The following is a 9,686-nucleotide window of genomic DNA, read 5'->3' as shown; positions in this document are numbered from 1 at the left end:
TTGCTAACAACTAAAAGCATTAAATAATTGAATAATTGATATCAATAATAGCTATCAGCCACAGATTCTCAAGAAAATGTGAGGTTGCAATTTGCTGGTAGGTTTACAGGTATCAAAGTGAGGGAAAAATTAGTCCATTAAACTCTGTGTTTAGATACTTAGATTATCAATGATTGGCACCTGTCACTAAGTAATATAAGCTGTTAAAGGCAAGACTTGGGGCCAAATCTTTGCTGAAAAAAAATCATTAGAGGTTGTACAAGGAATGAAAAACTATGGGAAGTCTGGATTCTTTAATTAAGCAATAAAGTCATTTAAAAGAAAAAGACAATGAACTCTACCAGTTTTTAATCCTTATCTCAAGCAAAATCAGAAAATGTGAGGGCTTTTTTATGACTAACCTAAAAGAATTATCTTATTTATTATAACAGTAGACTTGCTGTACCTGAAATCGAAATTCTAAGTCTTATTCTGTGGGCTGGTGAATTATGAGGTAGCTTCCACTTGCCAGATATCTTTAGTGGAAGTTAGAAAATTTATGGAAATAGATGGATCCTAATATTGTAATAATGGCATTTAATAAATGGGATGACTCAGAGTACTTTGAAATATCCAACCTCCACCAAGGTTCTCCTGCTTGAATAAGGCAACCTTCCTCTTCAACTGATAAATCACTCAGATATTGCTTTGCAAGAGCAAGTCAGGTATTCCTAGGTCACCCTTTATTTGTTCCAGATTTAAATTAGAGGGCAGAAATCAAAATAGAGAGGGCTAATTATTAAGTTGTACCTTGAATGAAAGGCTTACCTACTACAGAGATACAAGATTTCATTATTTATTAGGGGAATCAAAAGAACAACATATGTGGGAATGGATTCTAGAACAAGAAATGACAATTTTAGAGCAGAATAAATTTTACTGATATGAGCATATATACTAGACACATCTTATGAAAACGCTATCTTGATTTTTTGAGGGTATTTCTAATGATCAAAGAGGTAGATGAAAAACAAATTCAATGTTGGCTTCCAATAAGTAAGATAGAAATTCCAGAAATTCCTTGATATAAAGTGACCACTACTGTCAGTCCCATTTTCAAGCACCCTGAATGACAAGTAAGTAAGGGACCTCAAGGAGTATATTTGGGTGTCCTCATTACCAGGAAAGAAAGATTACAATCGGAGGTTTAGATCTATGGTGATTTTTGGATGTCAGTTAATTGTTTTCATGAATTATCAGATGACTGCATAAATCAAGAATAGAAAATGTAGGGAGATACATGCAGAAAAAAAACTTACAAGAATGCATCCAGGCTATGAAAATTTTTCTTTCAATATGAATGCCTAATATCTTTGTTTCATATCTTGAAGAACATCTTAATAATCAGGTTAACAGTATGATTTCTTGACAGAAATCATATTTCTCCAGCCATCTCAATGCCGGATCAAATGGCTCATGCAGTTTTCTGTGGTGACGGGAATAGAGATTACGCACTGGATCAACAACATGATTTTTCTCTCTCATTGGTGATCAGTCAATTACTACTGCTAAGTGTCTAATCTGCTAGCTCTGACAAATGATAAATTCCCCAAATGACATATTTCAAGGAGACTAGACCATCATTGAGTGCCAAGTTAGGTATATTCTTGGTCCTTTTCTACCAAGGAGGAAGCAGTCACTTTCTCTTGTTCTTTATTTTTATTAGTGTTCCTCCTCAACACAATTCTTCCAGAAATAGCAAATACAGACGTTATAAATACTTAACACACCATCCTGATAATTCCATGCAATGATGTCCCAAAGATGGGTTTTATTTTATATAGAAAATGATGAGAAAATGAGCTTCTCTGTACCCTGTACCTCATAGGAACACAAGCTCATTTTCTATATAAAATAAATCCCATCTTTGGAACACTATTGTGTGAAATAGTACTCCTTGAAACGGAGTACTGATTAAATGAAGCAACTACCATCATGGACTGGTAGCAGAGCCTCTTGAAACCTCAGTTACAGTGTCAGCACTCAAAAACATCTTGCAAGTTAACAGTGCTGTTGTGAGATACACTATTTGTTCAAACCAACAGCTAATATAGAATGATCTTTCTTTCATTGTCAACGTATATGATTCCCAAACCAAGGATATGGGAGAGGCATTCATTTATTATACTTGATAGAGCTACGTGAATTTTCTTGTTGTTGTTTTCCATCTTTACTATTTTGGACTTAGTTTATTTGGAGGTCTTGGTACCCAAAGGAGACGTAATTATACCAGGGTGTAAAGCAAGTTTTAAGTTTTGGAGTTGTCACTATAGTCTTGTGGCCATTTTGGACTATATATGATCATAACAGAACAGGAAGAGAAAGGGGTTGGCTTGGGAAATGGATCCTGATAATCAAGGGGAAATAATGATATTGTTGCCAAAATGGAAATGGAGGTATATTTTTGGAATTCAATTATTTCTCAAAGTGCTTCTAATTGCTTCAATTATCAATGTCCCCTGATAGATATTAATGGAGAACAGCATCATACAATGCATGCAGACCCAACGAGTGCTGCAAGGGCAAAGATTTGACTCACCTCAAGTGTTGAAGGAAAAGCCTAGTATGCTGGTTGCTGGCAGAGATAATGTGGTAATGGTGGGAGGAAATGAAGACTGGCATAGGTGCTCATTATTTTTTTCCTTGTTCCTTTGCATATCTATTTATATTGATTAAACTTTTTCTTTTGTTATCTCCCCTGGCCCCCCCCCACAGGTTTTTTAATCAGGTGTGGTGTTGTTTAAATAAGAATTTAGTGGATGGAGAGCTTATAAACTATCGAATGGAACTATAACTGAACCAGAGGAGAAATTACCTAAAGGTGATACAGTGACTTAGGAATTTCTGGATGCCTGTTTCCATTTATAGATGCTGCAACTGCAATGCATTATACTTGCTTTCGTTGCTGTTGTTCTTACCAGGAAGCTTAAATATGGGGAAAGGAAGTGTATATGAAATTGAATAAATAAAGGAGTCGACTGTAGAGTGATCATGTGTTGGCTCATTAATACTGATTCCATAGCCCTTCCAGAATTTCTTCCCTCACAGAATGAATAAATTTATAAATAACATATCCCATTGCCCTTTACAGCTAATATTTCAGATATTATTGATCGTCTTCCAATCCTCTTCCATATGCTCCTTCAAAATTAATTTTGTATTGATATACATGGAGAAAAGACAGAAAGGAATTTTTTAAGGAATATTTTTAATGGCAGCGATCATGTTTAGGACTGATGTTGTTAACCTATTGTTTTGGTAGCTGTAGGCAGCTTTCTGATATTCTACCTCTTGACTATTGCAGAGGTTTTATGCAGTGACTTACTTATGCAGTGTAGCCCCAAGAATGTTTATTTTTATAATTCTAAACTTACAAATGTATTTGGACAATAAAGAGTTGTCTCTGTAATTAATTATGGGTTTCTCCCATTTCTACTGCTTTCAAAATTCAACACAGTAATTCTTCGTTTAGACTGAAGGAAACCTAATATAACTATCACAGGTGTCAAAAGCCAGAAATAAAAAGTATTTATCATAGCCTAAAGGCAACTCTACTGAAATAAGTAGAAACATCAGACTAGCTCTCATGGGAGTATATTCATGTCCTCTTATGTGAACCATGTGAAGGATTACAGTTGCTCTAAGCTTTAGGAATATTTAGAAATAAAGCATGCCATGGGATATTATAGGTAGTAATAAAATAAATTATGTTAACTTCAAATTCAGAAATTATTCCAAAATTGAAAATAACAAAGTAAAACTAAATTCTAGAGATATATGGTGGCAAAATTCTGTGGATTTTCCTTATTCATTTGTACAGGTAGTAATAAAATAACTGTTTTTAGAACTATATTTATTTACTTATTTTTAATTTTATTTATTTTTAAAGACACATTTATTCAGCGTTATGATCAGGCTATTTACATTTATCAACAGCAGGGGTGCAAAAAAAAAATCTACATTAAAACTCTGTTGGAATGCTTTACACTTTCCACAGAACAGAAACTAAAATAACCTGTTATACAATTAGTCACAAATACAGTCCTGGAGTTTCTGCCCATACACATGAGTATTGTCTAAAACATGTCTTCTTTGTAGCAGGGAGGCCCTGCCACCACTGTGCTTGGCTGAGTTCACAAATCTGTTGTAACCTATAGCTTCCCTGTCACTTCTCTGGCCCTCCTCTCCTGCTAAGTTTTGTTTCCTGGCAGTAATCAAAATCTTCTGCCACTGCCATAGCTGCTGCTGTTGCTGGAACCGCCACTGCCACCTTGGTTTGGAGGTTTGGCAAAGTATTGGCCTCCACCACCATAGGGGCCAGAGCTTCTGCCTCCAAAACTTCCTCCTTTCATGGGTCCAAAATTTGAGGATTGATTGTTGTAATTGCCAAAATCGTTATTCCACCACCTCCAAAGTTACTTCCACCATTACCAAATCCATTCTAGCCATCCCCACTGCCACTGTATCCACCGCCACCTCGACTGCCACTGAAGTCATTTCGACCACTGAAGTTCCTTCCACCACCAAAGTTGTAATTCCCACCAAAACCACCTCCACGGCCACCACTAAAGTTTCCAGAACCACTTCGGCCTCTTTAGCTGGACGAAGCACTAGCCATCTCTTGCTTCGATAGGGCTTTCCTTACGTCACAATTGTGGCCATTCACAGGATGGTATTTTTGGATGACAGTCTTGTCCACATGGTCATCAAATATCACAAAATCAAAACCTCTATTTTTGCCACTGCCTCGGTCAGTCATGATCTCAATCACTTCAATTTTCCCATACTGTTCAAAATAATCTCTTAGATGATGTTCTTCAGTGTCTTCTTTAATGCCACCAACAAAAATCTTTTTCAAGATTAAGTGGGCACCAGGTCTTTGAGAATCTTCTCGAGATGGCCCTTTTTGGTTCCACAACTCTTCCATCCACCTTGTGTGGCCTTGCATTCATGGCTGCATCTACCAACTCCACGGTGGCATATGTAACAAACCCAAGGCCTCTGGAGTGCTTGGTGTTTGGATCTCTCATTACCACACGGTCCATAAGTGTTCCCCATTGCCCAGAATGGCTCCTCAGACTCTCATCGGTTGTTTCAAAGCTCAAACCTCTGATGAGGAGCTTCTGCAACTGCTCAGGATCTCTGGGAGACTCTGACTTAGACATGACAGTGGTGGGAGGGGAGACTATAGTGATGCTTACTCGGCAGTGTCCAGGGGCAGAAAAAGCTAGAACTATATTTGACACATACACACACAGGTTCTTTATTAGAAAATACAAAGGGCTTTCTATACTACTAGATTATGTAGCTTATCAAAAGTTACTGTCGGTAATTTTTCTGCTTTAAATGGGCCTCTGTTGGTTGACGAGCAACTTCCTAAAATGGGTTGTCAGTGGTGTGTCATCTTAGTGTGTTACAAAAATTCTACTGGCATATCGTCCCCACCTTAGCCCTCACACCATTTCAGGTAACCCTATTTTCCTTTCAAACCTCTATGCAGATAGCGATCCCCAAAATTTTTCTTTTTCACTTCCTGAGGGCAATTCTGAGTTGGTGCATAACTTCTGAGCTCCCAAGATACCCTATTTGTATATGTTTTATGTACTTAGCGCCGATGTGTGATCATTGCTAGTTGGTTTGTTGACTAAACTATCATGTCTAATGAGCATTTTTTAGAGCTCTTTATCTTATTATCTAGTACAGTCTCCAGCACAGGGCTGTGCTTAATCAGTGTTTACTGATGAATATTGACTGCATACATCTTCATCAGCAACCCTGATTGAACGATGCAGCAAGTAGTTTCTGTCAGTTGAGAACTACCATTAGATTTTTGTGCTCAAATCATTTATCTTATGCATTATGTCAAAGATCAACTCATCTGCATTCTAAAGCTCCTCCTTGTGAAATGTGACATCATATTATAGCTTAAGTTGCTTTAATCAGTTCAACATATCACATAATAAACTTCAGTGACATAAGAATTTGATTAGAAGAGGTAGAAGAAAGATGATAAAGATGATAAATGGCCTCGGAAGAAGGAAGGTGTCATTTTGAAAATTGATTTAGCAATGGAAGTGGAAACTTAGGGGAGCAATCCAGTCACCTAATGTGCACAGCCTATTCAGATGCAGTTTGCACAGGTGTTTTCTTATAGTGTATTCAGGTTCTCTAACAAAATTAACAGACTGGGTGGCTTAAAAACAACAGACATTTATTTCTTGCAGTTCTGGAGGCCACAAATCCATGATCAGGATACTCACATGGTAGGAGCCAAGGCCCTCTTCTAGGTTACAGATTACATAGTGTATTCTCACATGGTGGAGGGGGTTAGTAAACTCTGTGGGACCTGTTTATAAAATCACTAAGCCTATTCATGAGGGCTCCTCCTCGTAACAAAAGCACCTTCTGAAGGCCCCAACTAATACCATCTCAATGGACATTAGGATTGCAATATATGAATTGGGGGGGGGGTGGCAAACATATTCAGATAAAAGCAGGCATTCATACTAGATAATTTAAAACTACGGTTGGGTTATGGCAATGGAAGGAGAAGAAAAAAAGGATTGCAGACAGCTCTTCAAAGTCAGAAGGCAAGAACATTTCTCAAGGAGAATTGTCCAAATACAGCAGGACCTAGTCAGAGATGGGAAGTGTGACAAGTACTAGCTGGGTTTTAAGGAGAAATGTGCCCCCACAAAACAGATAGACCATCAACGGCCTATTCAAGTTGATTTATTGACTGCCGTCTTTCTTGAAATGGGGTACTGATTAAATGATATAAGTAGATTGATACACATTTGAAACTCTTTATTAACAGTAAGAGTTAATTCCAATTATCACCCTATGGATGTAATGAAGCTGTTAATCTACTCTCTGTCCTACCATGATAGGTTTAGGAATAAAAATGACTCTGATATTGCAAATAGATATGATGAGTACTTCAAGTACAGAGAGATTTTAGAATTTTAAAAACAACCAAAAGAAGAGGCAAAGGTTTACATAGTTGCTACTACTCACAGCTTTTGTCTGATCTGACAATTTAAATTTGGGGATATGATATATACCAGATAACTTTAAATTGGAAGTAGTTAAGTAACCATTTGGAATTATTAAATGTTTCCTTATTTGTTATTTTCAAATATGTTGCTTATGTATGAGGTAACATTATTAGGAGCCTTCAAAGTAATATTCCTGAAATTAATTTCAACTTGAATCGCATATATGAAATCAGATACTCTCATATAGACCAAAAATGGCAATTTCTGGGTGATTGTTATATATGTATTGGTCTTAAAGGCTATGTTTGTACTTTTAAAGGAGATTAGAATGACATGGAATAAACTCTTGAGATAAAAGATATGTCCGTAACTAACAAAATAAAGTAATATGTGCTAAGAAATTTATGAGCACAGTTTTTCATATCCTCAAATTATTTCAGAGGACTATGAATTCTTTACACTGTTGCAGATTGTATTCATAAAACTCCTTTTTAAAAATGGGTTTTGTTTTTATTAAGGAATTATTTGTGTATTTGATTTTGCTTTAATGAATTACCCAAAGAGACATTCTCACTTCTCTGGTTGCGGATTTACTTTGCCTGCAGTAGCTCTCTTAACAGTTACTATTTATATACAGAACATTGGGTGAAGTGTATAAACTCTTAGTTTTAGTCATGACTTTGTTTCTAAACAGCTACTTAATACAAATCACTTGACATCTGAACAGTTCACTATCAGCAAACTAAGGCAGATAAATTAAAACTTTTTTCCCCTTCTAAAATTTTATAATCATGTTAATTATATTACTGGACATTCTTTATAATTGTATTCCAACTATAGTAATACTATGGAAATCCTGATTATGCTGTTGTTGTTTTTTTTCTCAGAAAGATGGGAAACCTAGATGGAAATGAATGAATGACTGAAATATAATTAGATAACTGTAGGATATATGCCACAGGATCTGTCTCTAGATCATTTATTACAATAGAGACTGCCATTTGTATAGATCTCTTTTCCCATCTTTTGAAAAAGGAACTTAAAATCTTTGAACAAATTGAAATACAGAATTTCATCCTGATTTCAACAAACTTGGTTTATTATAGATCCCCTCTGAGAACCTGAATGAAATACACACTTAAAATAAAACTAATTAAATACAATTAACCTAATATTTATTTTAATGAATAAATAATTTCCTATAGCAATCTTGAAAAATGAGTACCAGATATGATTCCAATCTTATCAAGTGTCAAGATCTATTTAACTAAAAGTTACTTAAAAGGTTTATTTTGATCTTAAAATACTTAAGCCCTACCCATTATTTCTTGCATTTTAACTGACAGAGATTTATAGAATTAAAAATATATATTTTAAAAAACATATATATATATTAAGATTTGGCACTGCTCATGAGTCTACAGATCAACTGGATGGTTCTACTGAACTTACACAGGCTCAGATCACCTGACTAGAATCACTAATGTATTTGATAGGTCAACTGCCTAGGTTTATGCTAGGATAACTTCACTCATGTGTAGTGGTTGGCTGTCCCTTTGGCTGTATTAGCTGGTATAGGCTGAGCTAACAGCATTGTTCAATAATCCAGGAATTTAATATTGGCTTATCCAAATTTAGCAAGGGTTTGAGAAAGAGTAAGTAGAAACTCAAAAAGATCTTTTGGATCTAGGCTGAAAATTGGCACACCCACCAACCACTCTCTTCCATTCTATTTTCCAAGGCAAGTCACAAGGCCAGCCTAAATTTAAGGGGTGGAAAATAGACTCCATCCCCATAACAGCTGCAGCTGCAAAGTGACATTGCATAAGTCTTGGATATACAGCACTGATGAATTGAGGCCACTTTTTAAAGCTACTGATCATAAAGAATAGGGGAAAAATACATAGCTTGGAAACAGAACCAAATCTATCAAAGATATTAAACTATAATGAAAGATGCAATAAAGTAGTCATGGAAAATTTAAAAATATATTGTTACAATATTAAAGTTTGGAAAAATAGTTTTGTACATTAATATTACATATAGTATATATATTTTAATCATATCTATATTTATATCTCCATGTCATCATAACATGAGTAATGATAATTTAAATTCTGAAGTGCCAAAAATTTATTCAAAAGACACAAAAGATTTATTGCATCTTTAAACAACATTGAAAAGAACAAATCCAGGCCTAACTCAATTTGAGCCTTAGCAAACCTACCCATCTCAAAATGTGGAGATATTAACAAAACTTTTAAAGTTTGAAAATAAGTTTACAATAGGCACAAAACAGTTGACTAATTTTTAATTACAAATTTAATATTCAATTATTTTTGAAATAGGAAGCCACTCTCTCAGGTTGATAATTTTGGTTTGATGTCGAAGAGCTCTTCATAACATATACCTCAATAAACAATTTACACATTTCTTAAACTCTTCATGCTATTCATGATAACAATTGTTTTTAGTTAGAAAATAATAGCTAAAACATTACCATTCAAAGAGTATTATTTTATATAACAGAATTAAAGCAGTTAGAAAGGGCTTCAGGAATTTTGAGTAAAACTTCTACAATGAAATAAAAATATGAAAGGATTGTGATCAATGCATTTCCTATTATTCACAGTATATTAATTTAGAATA

At 35.1% G+C, this 9,686-nt stretch overlaps 1 pseudogene; it reads right to left on the bottom strand.

The window, feature by feature from the left end:
• Window positions 1-4,074: 4,074 nt before the first annotated feature.
• Window positions 4,075-5,262, bottom strand: LOC118351480 (heterogeneous nuclear ribonucleoprotein A1-like; annotated as a pseudogene).
• Between the last annotated feature and the right edge of the window lie 4,424 nt (window positions 5,263-9,686).

Source organism: Canis lupus, chromosome 19 (genome assembly GCF_003254725.2).
Source record: "Canis lupus dingo isolate Sandy chromosome 19, ASM325472v2, whole genome shotgun sequence".
In the NCBI taxonomy this organism is placed as follows: domain Eukaryota; kingdom Metazoa; phylum Chordata; class Mammalia; order Carnivora; family Canidae; genus Canis; species Canis lupus.
This window is presented reverse-complemented; position numbering and strand designations above follow the sequence as displayed.